The sequence below is a fragment of the Chinchilla lanigera genome, unplaced genomic scaffold (genome assembly GCF_000276665.1).
Source record: "Chinchilla lanigera isolate Chin_1 unplaced genomic scaffold, ChiLan1.0 scaffold00008, whole genome shotgun sequence".
Lineage (NCBI taxonomy): Eukaryota > Metazoa > Chordata > Mammalia > Rodentia > Chinchillidae > Chinchilla > Chinchilla lanigera.
In genome coordinates, this window is record NW_004955409.1 from 37,550,152 (window position 1) to 37,564,993 (window position 14,842).

The 14,842-nt window shown below is 41.2% G+C and overlaps 1 pseudogene; it reads right to left on the bottom strand.

Annotated features, from left to right (window-relative positions):
* Positions 1-7,048: 7,048 nt before the first annotated feature.
* LOC102021426 lies at positions 7,049-8,756 on the bottom strand (annotated as a pseudogene).
* Positions 8,757-14,842: the final 6,086 nt, after the last annotated feature.

Here is a 14,842-nt window from a genome sequence, read left to right on the forward strand (position 1 = left end):
GCCGGCGGCCGTCACTCTGGGAGCCTCAGAATCTTTTATCTATAATATTTTATTTTGTCTTAAGAATGCTGGTACTCTTAATTTATCTGAGCTAAAAGTTATCAGTATATCTCTGTATACTCTATCACCTAATTAGACCTTAGATTTCCATTTGTCAATTTCTTCAATAGGCCCCAGGTCAAATCTAGTCTCATCTTTGTCAACTTCTTCAGATCTGGCTTCATCATGCAGTAGGACAGCATGCTCTAGCAAAGCACAAACATATCCTTGACCCCAAATTAGCTTCTTTTTTGCTTTACCAGATTGAATTGTCTTTCTGCTGCTGTACTATCTTTTGTACAATTTAAAAAATTAATAGTATATATTAACAAGTGAAGTCTATTACAAGGTGTGAATTTTGTAGGGAAAGATTCCCCCTTTTATTTTTGTGACTGAATTTTGATCATATAGTGAGAAACTTGTATGCTATATTTTGCAAGAGGAGGCCATTACATAGCCTCCCTTAACCTAAGATGTCCCATCTGTAAAAACAGAAGCAAATTGAATTAACATGTCTGAAGGGTAATGACAATTAATAACACCAGAGAAATTAGCCCAAAAGCTGGGCAGAGCCAATCAATATTGCCAAATAAAGTCTCTGAAAATCATTTAAGATCGATCTGAACAGTTTGGGATAAATTGTCTTTATTGGAAAAGGTGACCCAAATATGAAGAAGTTATCATAGCTTGTACCCCTTTGGAGGACTGTAAAACAGGAAATCAACATCACTAGGGCCTCCTTCACCCACTTCCTCCTCCCCAAGTGACGGGGAGGTGCCCAAGCTTTTCCTGGTGGTGCAGGTCATCGCCCCTGCTCAGGGCTCCCACTCTGGCCTCCGGATGTCCCGTTTTTGTCCGGATTCTGAGCGCAGAAGCTCTTTGCATGGAGTGAATTTCTGGAGCTAATAGCACATATCAGAATAGGTGGCGATGGCAGCGGCAGCGAGGAGAGCCAGGGCACGCTGCAATCATGTTCTGCCCATTGGGTTCCGGGTGCACACGCCTGTAGTTGGTGGTGTGTGCCAGCCGCCGAGGCTGGACTGGGCGTGTGGAAGCGCAGGCAGCTGGGTACTCCCAGCTGGGTCTGCCTAGGACCAGAGCAAAGGCCCTCCCTGTACCGGGTCTGTGGCCCTCTCCCTGGTGGCGCTGCTTCGCCTTTGGGAACTAGTCATGCGCAATTTAAAAGAATTTTTTCCTTTTTCATCTGATCGAGCAAAGCTAGACGATTCACCCTCCTTTTCCATTCTGGCTCGGGACTTGATTTTAAAGTACAGTTCTGAGCTGAATCCTTTGTGGTTGTCTTAAAAAGTAAGGTGAATACAGGAACCAAAAAAACAACAAACATCTTTATATCCATCTCTATACATCTATAAACGTCTGTGGTTCTTGAGACTCTGTTTGTCCCATTTTTAATGACTAGTAATTCAATATACCTTTCTCCTTTTTGTTTCTTTGAGCCTAGTTTTTGTATGTATGTATATATATATAGATATAAAATTTGAATATATATATATATTTTTTAATGTCAGTAGACCTCCACGCCCCACTCTTTACAACTGGTAATTGTCAGTGTAACACTCCTGTGCTAAATATTGACCAACCAATCTGCTTCCCCACCCTGTTGCATGCAAAAATTTTGGGGAGTGTCCTCCCATCTACCAGTTCTCCTTTCTAGAGGTCCCTGATCAGGCACCACATGTTGAGACTCTGTCTCTTGGTGGTCCCCAGGAGAAAACGGTGAGGGGATTTAGAAAATAAAGAGAAGAGACAAGAGCTGGGTCAGGTGGAGGCTTTTTTATGGGATGGGAAAGAGGACTGAACCACAACAGCAGGGGCATTTATTTATAGTTGTGCAAAGTTAGTATCATGAGACACAAGGTTGCCTAGCAACTAATGACTGAATTGTCTAGGCAGGATGCTTTTCTCAAGACTGAGGTAGGTTGACTGCTTCAGGCACTGTGACCTTGTCTTGTGTCCACACATATAACCCATTTCCTGCTCCAACCGCTTCCAACACATCAGAACAGGTGATGCTGTGGCAGCTGTAATAAATTGTCCATCATATAAAGGAATTTGTCATATCTGTTGTTTCCAATCTCAATAACAACATACTGTAGTAATCAAATTGATTGGAGTCAGTTAATATTCTTCCTTTTTCCTTCATACAAAGATGTTCTACTGTTTTGGTTATGTGGGTTTTTGACCTAAAATAGAAAAGTCTAGATAAGTAAGTTTCTTTTGGTAGATTTAAAATAGGACTCTGCCAGTCTTAAACTTGGTATTTAAAAATCTAAATCGTGCCAAATAATGAGAGAATTTGTTTTCTGCGGTAGTGTAAAACTTGAATACTTCCAAGTACGAAGACTTGGTTTAAGTAAGATGAGAGGTTTGGGTGTAAGAATAAGAAAAACCTGACTGAGGGATGTGACGCCATCATCATTTGCAGTTTCACTGAAATCCACAAGATCAGCACAATGTTTATTATTATTTAAGAAAATATACCAAGCCAAATTCCAAATAACTCAGATTTTTTTTTTTTTTGGCAATACTTGGGCTTAAACCCAGGGTCTCTATACTGAGCTACACCCCTAACTCTTTTATTTTTTAAATTTTGAGACAAGGTCTCACTAAATTGCCCCTATGGGGGTTGAATTTGTGCGCTGCCTGCCTCAGCTTCCCAGGTTGCTGGGATTACAGGTGTGCATCACCACACCTGGCTTATCGCAGACAATTTTTAAAAAGCTCTATTATATAAGGGCATTTGAAACTATAAGAAATATGTTTTAAAAGAGAGTCAGTAGAAGAATTATTAGAGGGGTTTTTGGTTTCATGTGCTTGATTGTTGGCTTAGTTGAAGATGGGTATCACCAAGTTTTTAAAAAGTCCACATGAATGTGTACTCAGAAGGAGTCAGTACACATTTGAGATTAGAAATGTGAACCTAAGAGTTTTCTCCCTGAAGTTTTGTGAGGCAGGATATGTTTAATGATACCTGATAGGGTCCTTGTCACAGAGGCTGGAGGGTCTTTGATGTAGTGTCTCTTGTCATAGAAGATGAAATCACCTGATTTTCCCTTGTATTCAGTCACTCTTCTGTCTCCTAGGAGCTTTCTGTGAGGGAAGAGTGCCAAGTCCATTGTTAAGATTAGTTTTATCTGTTTGCAGACAATGGTACCATCTCAAAGCCTGGGGCCAGCCTTGTTGATAGGAGTTATCCTTCCACTGAGTTTAAAACAAACAAACAAAAAATACAAAACAAAATCAGTAAGAGCAAAGACATATTTTCGTACAACAGTTTTCAACCAAAACACATTTTTTAATAGTGATACCAATGTTTACCAGAGATAATTTTAAAAAACCCAGTGTGCTTATAAAATGAGTTTAGTTTATCAGAAAAATGTAAGAAGTGTGCCTGAAAAAAAGAAACTTAGAAGAGCCATGATTGAAGACTTGATGACCCTTCACAACTGACAAAGAAATTGGCCTGTTTCTAGAAGTATCTAGAAATTTAACATTAGAATTGTGACTGATAATGTTACTGTATGTGCCGAACTTGTAGTCCTGCTAATTTCGAGGAATGAAGTTGCAAACCAAAGGAAGAAGTTAGGGGAGTTATATCCAAAATAAAGAGATGAAGAATAGCTCCTAGATTTCTAGGTGGGGTCCTGAGTGGGTGGCTGCTGAGGCTTTTTTTGTCAGGAGTAATTTATACAGCAAAATCATAGGGTGGGCACAACGTGGGTCAAACTACAATCAAACTATAGGATTGTAAGTATAGCCACCTAGCTACTGTTGATCCAGTTGGGAAGCCAGTCATGTAGCAGCGGTAGATAGTGAGCATCTTTCGTCTTATCTGCCACTTCTAATGTAGGAAGAACAAAGGGATTCCTGGAAGGGTGGGGAGTATGGGTCCAGATGTTCTGGTCACCCACCTATGCGCCTGGTGCCTATCTGGGCTCACTGACCACGTGGTGTTAGCCAGTACAATCTCAAGCTTTTCTTTACCTCCAGAGAGGCTTGCAGGCCTGGCTACTGCATCTCCATCTTGAGGCCTGGATCTTCAGATTTGCCTCCAGCCACGATGACTCCCTTAAGAGCCCAATCCCTTTCTGGTTGCCTGTGGAATTTTTATCTAACTTAACTGTCTATAATAAAAGTATGTAGACCTCAAACTTATGCTTAATAGCTGATGTTTTAGTATTTTGACTTAGTAATAACCTAGACGTCTAATGAATGTTGCCAAATTTAGTAACTTTAAGACTTTAGGTTACTGAAAAAAGATTTTTAAGGCTATTAGGAATTTGTTCATAAATATTCATCCCATCTTTTTTTCTTCTTCCTGGAACAGGGATTGAACCTAGAGCCTTCTAATTGAGCTACATCCTTCTCCCTTTTTAATTACAGTAAATCACCAGTTTAAAATGAGTTCTCTTTAGGGAGAATTGTTTGTAAGTCAAATTTGTTCGTAAGCTGAAAAAGTGAGGCTGGGGATTTGGCTCAGTGGCATAGCACCTGTCTGGCAAGCGCGAGATCGTGAGTTCGATTCCTGGTCCTGGAAAAAATAAAAAGTAAATGGATTAAGCTGAAAAAGTGAGTCTTATACAGTGCAGCTGTGAAAGTTCACAGTTTGAATGTTCGTAAGTCAGGGAACTTACTGTATTTCATTGCTGGGATGAAATGCACAACACCCACAAGTTAAAGGAGGAAAGGTTTATTTCAGCTCACAGTTTGTAGAGGTTTTAGTCCATAGTTGGCTGGTTACAGGACAGGGAGGTGGTATGGCAGAAGGGCATAGCAGAGGAGAAACAGTCCATGGCAGCGCAGGCAGGAGGCAGCAGAAGCAGTAGTCAAGGAAGCCTCCCTCTGCCCTCCATCTTGTTGGGGCCACAGCCTCCTAGGTGGTGCCACCTGCACCTAGAGTGGGCCCTTCCACCATCCACACGTTACTGTATGTACCAAACTTGCAGTCCCGCAAATATCGAGGAATGAAGTTACACACCAAAGAAAGAAGTTAGGGGAGTTAAATTAGAAATAAAGCATCTGGTTTAGCATCTGGACCTACGCTAAACCAATCAGTGGATCAATTTAGTACCACACACCCTCAATCCCAACATCACATACCTCAGATCCAGCCAGCTCCAAAAATCCCCACATATGAGCACATGAGGCATTGGGGGGACATCCAGCAAGCCACAACAATCTCCCTAAATTGCTAAATTGCCCAGGTTGGAGTTGAATTTGGAATCATCCTGCCTCAGCCTCCGGAGTTGTGGGATTACAGGTTTACCCCACCATGCCTGGCAATTTATCCTGTTCTTAGCAACTATCTGGATTGCTCATGGAAACTGTGAAGCAGTAAACAGAGCTAGCTAGGTATCATTTAACCATTGCTTACAGCACATGGATGTTGGGCAGTTTTTATCTGTTATGATTTGAATTAGAAACATCTCTCAAAACTCATATGTTCCAGGTAGCAGTGCTCGGAGGGACCTTTTGGTTTGCTTTTTTTTTTTTTTTCTGGTAGCAGAAATCGAACTCATGACCTTTTGCTTGCCAGGCAGGTGCTGTGCCGCTGAGCTAAATCCCCAGCCCCAGAGGGACCTTTAGGAGGTGACTGGATCATGATGTCACTGGACAGAGTCTGAGGGGTTTCCCCAAAGAGGAGGTGGGGACCTCAACTTAGCCTGCTGAGTGGGTTTTTTCCTTGTTTTTTTGAGACAGGGTCTCCTATGTAATCCAAGCTGGCCTTGAACTCACTATACAGACCATGTTGGCCTCAAAGTTGAGGCGATTTTCCTGCTTCAGCCTCCCAAGTGCTAGGATTACAGGCTTGCGCTACCACACCTTGGTAGAAAGCCATATATTGGAGAATTATCTAGTGGACAAATCCTTATAACTGGACCCATTTTCTATTCAGATGTAGCCCTTCAATGAATCAGGCAAAAGCACTTTCTATGCCCACCCAATCCAAGAAAGACTTCTTTGAACTTTCTAAAGCTTCCCTTCCAGTTCTAATTTATTACAGGCCCCAGTCATTTTAGAAGGTGCTTACTCTAGGTTTAAAAACATATTCCATTGGGTATAATGGGAAGCTTAGCCATAGCTGGTCAAATTTTATATATTTTATTCATTTAGGATTTTTAAGACGGTCTCACCATGTAGTTAAGGCTGGTCTTGAACTCACTATGTAGCCTAGGCTGGCCTCAAACTAGCAGTGATCCTTCTGCCTTAGCCTCCCATATCTGCTTCATTTTATTGCCTAAGATTGCTAGGTTAGGGCACAAGAAAAAAATTTAGGACTTGAAATGTTTCTCATTTTTCTAAATACTTGTAAGGCAAGAAGCCAGAATGACCTAGCTGGAGGACTGGATGTTGCTTTCCCTGCAAATACTTCTTCTTCCCTGAATTTCATTTCTTGTTTTAGCAAAGGCTTCCCTTTTCCTGAAAATTGCAACCTTTTCTGGGAACTGCTGGGATCCATATTTTGGATCAGTTTACTACAATGGGAGACAGCTTCCTCAGCTTTCCCTAGGAAGCTGATTTCCTGCCTGGGTCCAGGTTTACCCCACATGTGTACAGCAGGATGTGGGTGATCATCCTTATGTGTGCTTTCTTGGATGAGCCAAGACAATTCCTTCTTTTTTTTTTTTTAAAATATCTATTACAGTATTTAACCTTCCATAGACTTAGAAAACTTTTGAGGGGAGAGGAAAAATGATAGCCAATTTAGTTTTTACTTAAGAATGCATACCTATGAAAAATTCCCGGGTCAAAGGGTGTTCCAGATGGAACTATACTTTGTGAAAGCATACAGCTTAGATAGATTTATTTATTTATTTATTTATTTACTTATTTAAGATATATTTTTTAAAGGAAAGAAAAAGTACTGCATAACTGCAGTCCCTTCCAAAAAGTAAATCTTAAATTAAGGGGAAGTAAATCTAATAGTGTAAACGAGTCTGGCTCATAAAGGAAACTGAACAACATATCCAAGATCTGTCCGTAAAAGTAATGATGGTACATCTTTAATATTAAACAATTAGGCTATAAAAAATTTCAGTCCAGAATTGATTTTTAAAATCTCATTTGTGCTCCTTGGTGGGGGTGCAATAAAGTTCCAGGGGTTTGTTCACTTTCCAGTATTTCTCACTGACCAGTTCCAAAGAAAAAGAGCCATTTACTACAGTGAGCTGGCCCCTGGCTGTTGCGATATAAATTGCACACTGCTTCTCACTGGCTGTATCAAGATTCATCTGGTTTGATTCTCCTTTGCTTCACAGTTCTTCTACAGCTCACCTCACAGCCAGATACTTCGATAAGTGATCAACAGTAGCATTACCTGAAGTCTTTTTTTTTTTTTTTTCTGGTACCGGGAATCGAACTCACGACCTTGCGCTTGCCAGGCAGGCACTGTGTGGTTGAGCTAAATTCCCAGCCCCTACCTGAAGTCTTTATATATCTTGTCTGTGCACTGTCATCTTCTTCCGTAAGTGTGGGATGAGACCTGAACACTAACTCAATTTCACTAGCACCATCCACTACTGGATTGATTGCTACTGCTGCATTGTTATTATCAAGTTCAAGCCCAGAATCATCAGATGTTTTGGTCCGTTTGTTACTAGGGCCTTCTTCTTGATTGCTATGTGTGGATGCATTACTGCAGTATGAACTATCACCATTACCTTCTGGTCCACTACCATTTTCAATCTGTTGTTTCTTGCCCCGCTGTAACCTGTTCATGGCCTGGATCTTCAGACCTTCTTCAGTGCTGTGACTGAGTGCCTGCTGATTACTGTGCTTGTTGATCCTGGCTAGTACTCTCTCTTGATGAGCTTCATACTCATCATGACTAGGGTAAATGTTGCTGATGAGTGCATCAAAGTTTGGGTCTGGCCTTAGTGATCTTTGGAAACTAGTTTTTTCTGACAGGTAGGACATTCTTTGTTGCTCTTAGAGCTGTGATAATACAACCTGCACAAAAACGGTGCAAACACTCCTGTGTAGTCATAGTGTTCTTCAACATATCCAAACAAATTGGGCACATTAATTTGCTGTGGAGACTTCTGGTGAAACCACAATTTCCAAGCCATCTGTTATTGCATCCTGGTGTTCGTTGTAATTCACATAAGCTCAGTTCCCATGTTTTGCTTGCACAGCCTGAGACACTGCAGCTCCACCCCAGCCCGGGGCTCCATTGGGATCAGCCCCCTGACCCCCACATGCCACTACTGCCATCAATTCCTTCTGAGTCATCCATAAATGAAGTACTTCCACGTGAGGCCACTGCATGTTCTGGGAAGATCCCCTTGGCACTTCCACTCTGCTGGGCTAGAGAAAGTGGCTGGCTCTTTTCTTTGGAATGTTTATAAAAGGTGGCCATAGAATTTCTAGCCTAAAAGGCCAAGGTTGCAATGATCAGCAGAAAGAGACAAAAACCTGAAAAGGCAAATTTAGATAATGAAAGAATAGCTAAAGGAAAAGACTGAATGCTAACAAACAAATGTTCTGGCAAAGCTTCTGAAACAATAAAGGATATTATAATTAACCAGCTCAGAATAAGCCAAGGCCTGTCATTCAAGCAAAGGAGGTCCTGCTGAGAAGGACTCACCCATATCCACCAAGGAGGTGATCAGGCAGTGGGCACCAAGGGCCCGTGCTTGTGCCTGGCGCTGATCCAGGCAGCTCCTATGGTGAAAGCGATTGTCTCTGGGGCCCATATTGGGCTAGAAAATGGCTGATGAAAAATAACAACTCTGAGCTGGGAATGGTGGTAAACACCTGTAATCCCAGCACTTGCAAAGTTGAGGCAGGAGGATTCCCATAAGTTCAAGGCCAACTTGGGCTACATGGTGAGCTCAAATCTAGCCTGAATTACATAGTGGGACTCTGTCTCAAAAAAAGGAAAAAGAAAACCTCTGCTGTAAAGGAAATAAAAAAAAATTCTGGTCTAAATAAGAGTGACCATGGCTTGGGATCATGGAATTGAGTTACACTGAATGACATTTTCCACCATAGAAGAGGTTACATGGATTCTTATAGTCACAGAACAAAAGAAAGTCACAAATCAATACATTTAGCATTGTATTACATGTAGGCGGGCTACACAAAGATGTGGAAATCTCTTCTGCAGGCTTCTGGTATTAGGTTTATAACATTCTTAGCTTTCAGACTGGTGGAGGCTAGAGATCTGCAAAGCTTAATGATACATTCTGAGTCTATCAGTTATCAGAATGTTAGGTCATGTGGAAGACCATCTGGATGGCTCTCCTTGAAAGAAGGGCACTTGGCCCTATTTCTGTGTATTGATACCTGCAGATCTGGCTACCCCTCAATTGGCTTTAAGCAATGCAAATGGGTCTAGCCCAGGTGCTGATGTGTAGTCTTTAAAGCAATGCGACAGCCTACAGCTCCCAAGTAGTGTGTGTGAGCTAAATCGACAGAGCCATATCCTGGGCTGAGAATGAGCCTTGAGAAAAGAGGCTATGACTTCTCAGGGCTTGAAAATTACACATCAAAACTGATGTACTGACTCCAAAACACTAGATACTGCCCCAATCTGTGATATGCAGATTTCTCTTTCTGAGTCTCTCTCTCTCTCTGCATATTACAGAGGTGATTTCAGGCCTCCTACCTATCCCAGCTCACGGAGCTCATGTACTTCCCGCCCCTTTCAAGGTCACTCATCCCCAAGCCGCTCCCTTCTTCATGAATTAATAAAACCCAGGTTCAGCGCTGGGTTGAGGCCTTTGTTCCTGTTAGCCATTATTCTGATTGGACTTAGGACCCCCTTGTCTCCCCACAACTACAAAAATGCCTCAGTATCTTTATTTTCTCCATGTGTTGCACTGGCAATAGTAGGCTGAAATTAATTTTCTAGAATTCCAGTAACTTTCCCCTGGAATTACAAATGTAGACTTTTCTGGACTGAGACAAGGTCCAGAAGAGCCAGATACAAAAGTTAAGGTAAACAGCTATTGAAAGACCTAAAGCAGCACAGGATAATTTTGATTCTCTAACATTCCATCTTGTCACAGGTGCAATGTCCAGGTGAGCCAAGGTTGAGCAGTCTGTGAAATCTTTAATACAGAGGGAGCTTATGCATATACATTCCGCTTTCCCCACCATCATGGACTGTTTAGAGAGGATCTTGTCTATGGGAGCTCCGGAAAAGGTACTATGGTCTGTTCCAGTTATTCGTTCTAAGAGTGCAACAGATCTTCCTATTAGGAAAGTGTTTAGTTCTGGAATAGAGAGTGCTGAATCCCCAGTTCTTCTGTCTTTGACCATTACTCATCGCTTCTCTCATTTCTCTTTACCCTCTTTATGAAGATGACCAAATTAACAACTTTGGCAATTAACCAGTCATCAGTGCCCGTGACTTTATCTTTGACTGATGTTTTAGATTAAAAATGAGTAGGATACATTTTTGTGTTTCTCTTACTCATCCTTCAGTTTTTCTCTATCTGTTCCCTGAGTTTTAGTTTATAGACAAAAGCGTTTCCTGGGGGTCGATCATTCCTTCCAGTCTGACTCAGGTGGGAAACTTTTCCTCTTCTTCCCGTCCCAGTGGTGCGTCTCTCAGGTGTTTCCTTGCTCTCTGCGTTCAGGGCTGGGGGAGCCTCTGCCTACGTCAGCTGCTTGCACAGAGAGGGCGAAGCCTGGGCTCATTCTTTGGCCTCCCTGAGTGCAGAGCTTTTGCTTCCGCTCTCCATGTGTAGAAGAAAGAGAAGGCTACATGGTTTTCTGACTGTTTGTGTCCAGGAAGGGCCCAGTGATCATTAAAGCCCTCCAGCTTCTCTTATCCAACCAGAAGGCGGTATTCATTTCCACTTGAATAGAGTCATGAAACTCTTTTTTATACTGGAGCTGGCTATTTTGCAGAAAACAAAGAAGTTATACATTAGCATGGGGTAACTGGCTTTTCTCACTAGCTGTCTAACAATGACTAGAGACAATGGTTTAATTATAAGTTACCAGTGTAGAGACGCACAGCTCACACAATCTGAACAAAATTCCACCACTCCTTTAGGAGCTTTACACTGGTCTGTGGATCTAATGAAGAGCCTACTTTGTCCTTTTCACTTTCTCACGGCTCCCCAAACACTTCCGCTTATTTCAGCGGTGGTCTTTGCCAAGCTGTTCCCACAGCCTGGGGTGCCTTCGCTCCTTTCTTTTGCTTATCTATTATTTATTTCTCATTCAAGCCTCAGTTCAGGCACTCTTGCCTTTATGAAGGTTTTGTTTTTGCAACTCCAGCCCCTTCTGAGCTCTGCTTTTTATGAACACTCATTGCTAGCACCAGCTGATTTAACTCAGATTGCACTTTAGTTTGTATGTGTCCATGTGTCATTTGTGGAAATGAGCTCTTTGAGTAACCTAATCATTTTTTTTGTGTGTGTTTCAGCACTTAATACAGGTCCTGGCAACATGAAATTCTGCTGAACTTACGATTGAATGAATGTTAGACATATGGCTGATACTCTATAAATAATTGTTGATTTTTTTTTTTTTCCAGTACTGGGAATCGAACTCACAACCTTGCGCTTGCCAGGCAGGTGCTGTGCTGCTGAGCTAAATCCCCAACCCCTAATAATTGTTGATTGATTGATTGATTGATTGATTGTGAGACTATTATGGGAGATGATAGGTAACCATGGATAACGGGGCAGATTTCCATGGATAATGGAGCCTCTCCGTACTCCCTGAGCTCCTGCCATCAGCCTCTTGAGGACTGTCCGTCTGGTGGGGGAAAAAACTTTCCAGATGGAGGAACTAGCAGGGCTTTACCGTGAGAGTTCCTCTCCAAGTTATTCAGATGATGGAAGGAGAAGTGCAGTTATAGGTCTCTGGGAAACAAGCTAAAAATGATGAGTATACTTATTTATTAAGACTCTGTGATGTGTTTTGAGAGAAAACAACTCTCAAGGATAAAGTAGGTTACACCATGTAAGTATAGACAAAGGGGGACCCTATTGTCCTCTCTGTAGGTAGCAGGAGGACAACAAAATAACAGTAGCTATATTAGCTTTTCCATTGCTAAGATGCAATACCCAATGCCCACAATTTGTAAGAGAAGAAGTTTAGTTTGGCTCACAGTTTTGGAGATTCAGCCCATCATCAGCAGAAACATCATGGTGGCAGGGGGTAGTGGAGCAAAGATGCTTAATTCATGGTGGCTATAGAACAGAGCAGAGGAATAGTGCCAGAGAGGAACCATATATAGTGTCCAAGGTCATACTTCCATGACCCACCCAGACACACCAAGGAGTATGTTTCCCAATCTGCTAGGTTTTTCTTTTCTTTTTTTAAAAACTTTATTCATAAACAGGCAAACAAAATTCATGAATTGTCATCTTTCTTTTCAGAGGACACTAGACTAGAATTATTTTGTGAAAAGCGCATTCTAGGACTCAATCTTGATTACTGATATTTAAATTGTAGTAATTTTTTTTGGTTTTGGTTTTTGGTTTTTGGTTTTTTTCCGGTACCAGGAATTGAACTCATGACCTTGTGCTTGCCAGGCAGGCGCTATGCTGCTGAGCTAAATCCCCAGCCCTGTACTAATTTTTGTACTATCTACATCTACATTAAAGCAGTACTAATTTTATAACTTTAACAATCTAATGTTGTCTTCTTTGATTACCATTTAGCATGATTTCTTATTGAATATTTAAAGTGTGTAACTTTTGTGCTCTTTAATAGGAAAAAAGGTATGCTACCAAAGCAAACCTATGCTGTTTCAAAATGTTTTTCTATTAAGTTTATAAAGTAACATAATTTAGTATTTACCAAAAAACCCAATTACTTTTCTTAGTGAGCTCACCAACTTAAATTTCTGCATGATTAAGGAAAAATACTTATTTACAGTAGCATATAAAATGTGTAAGTTTCCTTCTACCATTTCAGATTGAATCTTATTACAGTAAGTCTCTGACTTATGGACATCTGAGCTCATTTAATTAGTGGTTGCCAGCTACAGAGCAAGGAAATAGGCTCAGAAAAGTGAAAAGAATACCACCGTTATATCTGTGGGACAGCTAAGACTAGAAAACAAGTTTCTAAACTCCAATCCAATGATTTTTTTCTTATTTTTTGAGCTGACTAAATCTGTGAGCATTGGTTTTTGAGATGTCTTTCATGAATTAAATACAGTAAGTCCCTGACTTAAGAACCAGTTCCATTCCCAGAGAACATTCGTAAATCGGATCCGTTTGTGAGTCCAACAAAGTGAGATTTGTACACCTTTGCCTCAAATATACAGTGTAACATGTAAAAAAACCTAACATACACACAAACACTGTAAGTTATTTTTACTTTTACAGTTACCTTAAAATGGTAAGGTAGACTCCTGAGCTAAACTAGGAATGTTCCTAATGGGAGGTTGGATCACCTCTGCTAGGTTTTTATTAATCCAATTAAATTGACATATTAGGATTAATAGTCAAAATAACGAACCAAGTGAACAAATGTGATTGTAGCTTGTTGTCCACCACACAGTAACCGTCTGCTGAGGGTCAGCTTTATGTGAGACCTAAAACAAGTCCCTGTTGTTAGAAAGCATACGGTCAGGTGGGGATAGGGAAAGATTAGTTTTAAATTTTAAGGTCTATACGTGAAAAAAATAGACATTGAAAAAGAAAATTACAGGGTAAGAAGATCTATATAGAGTGGCCAGGGACGTCTTCCCTGAAGAATGATATTTAAACTGGAATTTAAAGAGTGAGCAGGACTCATTATAGGCCCAGCTGGGGAAAAAGCACTCTAGTGCAAAGAGCATGTCAGAGGCTGTCACTGAGGGGAAAGCATAGAGCATCTCAGAACCAGGAAGGAGGTTGGTGTGGTCGGAGGACGGTGGGTAAAGGGTGAAGGATGGGAGATGCTGCTGGACAAGAAGGCCTGGACCAGATAGGTTAGGCACTGTGGAATTAACTAGAAAATCTCTCTTAGAAAGTTGAATGACCTCAGAATCACCAAAGAATATTTATGGTTAATGCAAGGCATTTGAATTTTATTTAAAGATCAAAGGGAACTATTAATGGGTTTTAGACAGGAAAGTGATTAGATTGGGTATGTTTATAAAACTCACTCTGGCTTCTGTGTGGAGGGTGGTTTGGAGGTGAGCAAGATAGGGCTATGGAGGCAGGTGAGGAGACCATCAAAACCATCTGTATTAGTCAGCTTCCTCACCACTGGGATAAAACAACTGATACCTGCAGCTAATAGGAGGGGAGGTTTATTTTGGCTTACGGTTTTCAGAGGATTCAGTCTATGATAGACTGGTTCCAAGGCAGAAATGGTGTGGTGGAGGGGCCTCGCCAAGGAACACTGCTTATCCCACGGCAGCCAGGAAATGCGGAGAGAAAGAAGGAGCTGGAACAGCAGTACACCCTTCCAGGTCATGCCCCCAGCAATCCACTTCCAACCAGGCCCCACTCTCAGCACAGCTCACTACTGAACTCATCAATAGATAGATCCACTGATGCGTGTAATGCCCCATGACCCAATCACTTTCCAAACACATGAGACTTTTGCAGGGTTTATTTTATATCTAAACCATAATTTCATCCATAAGAGACACTGGAGAGCTGAACTAGATGATGGGAGTGGTGGAAGTGGGGAAAAGAGATTGATCGATCTGTTTATCTATCTATCTATCTATCTATCTATCTATCTATCCTGAATCTATCATCTATCATCTTCATCATCATCACCATCATCATCTATCTAAATCTATCTATCTGTTAGGGCTCACTAGAGGAACAGATTTTTTTTTTTCACTTAAGGAACAAATTTATTTTATTTT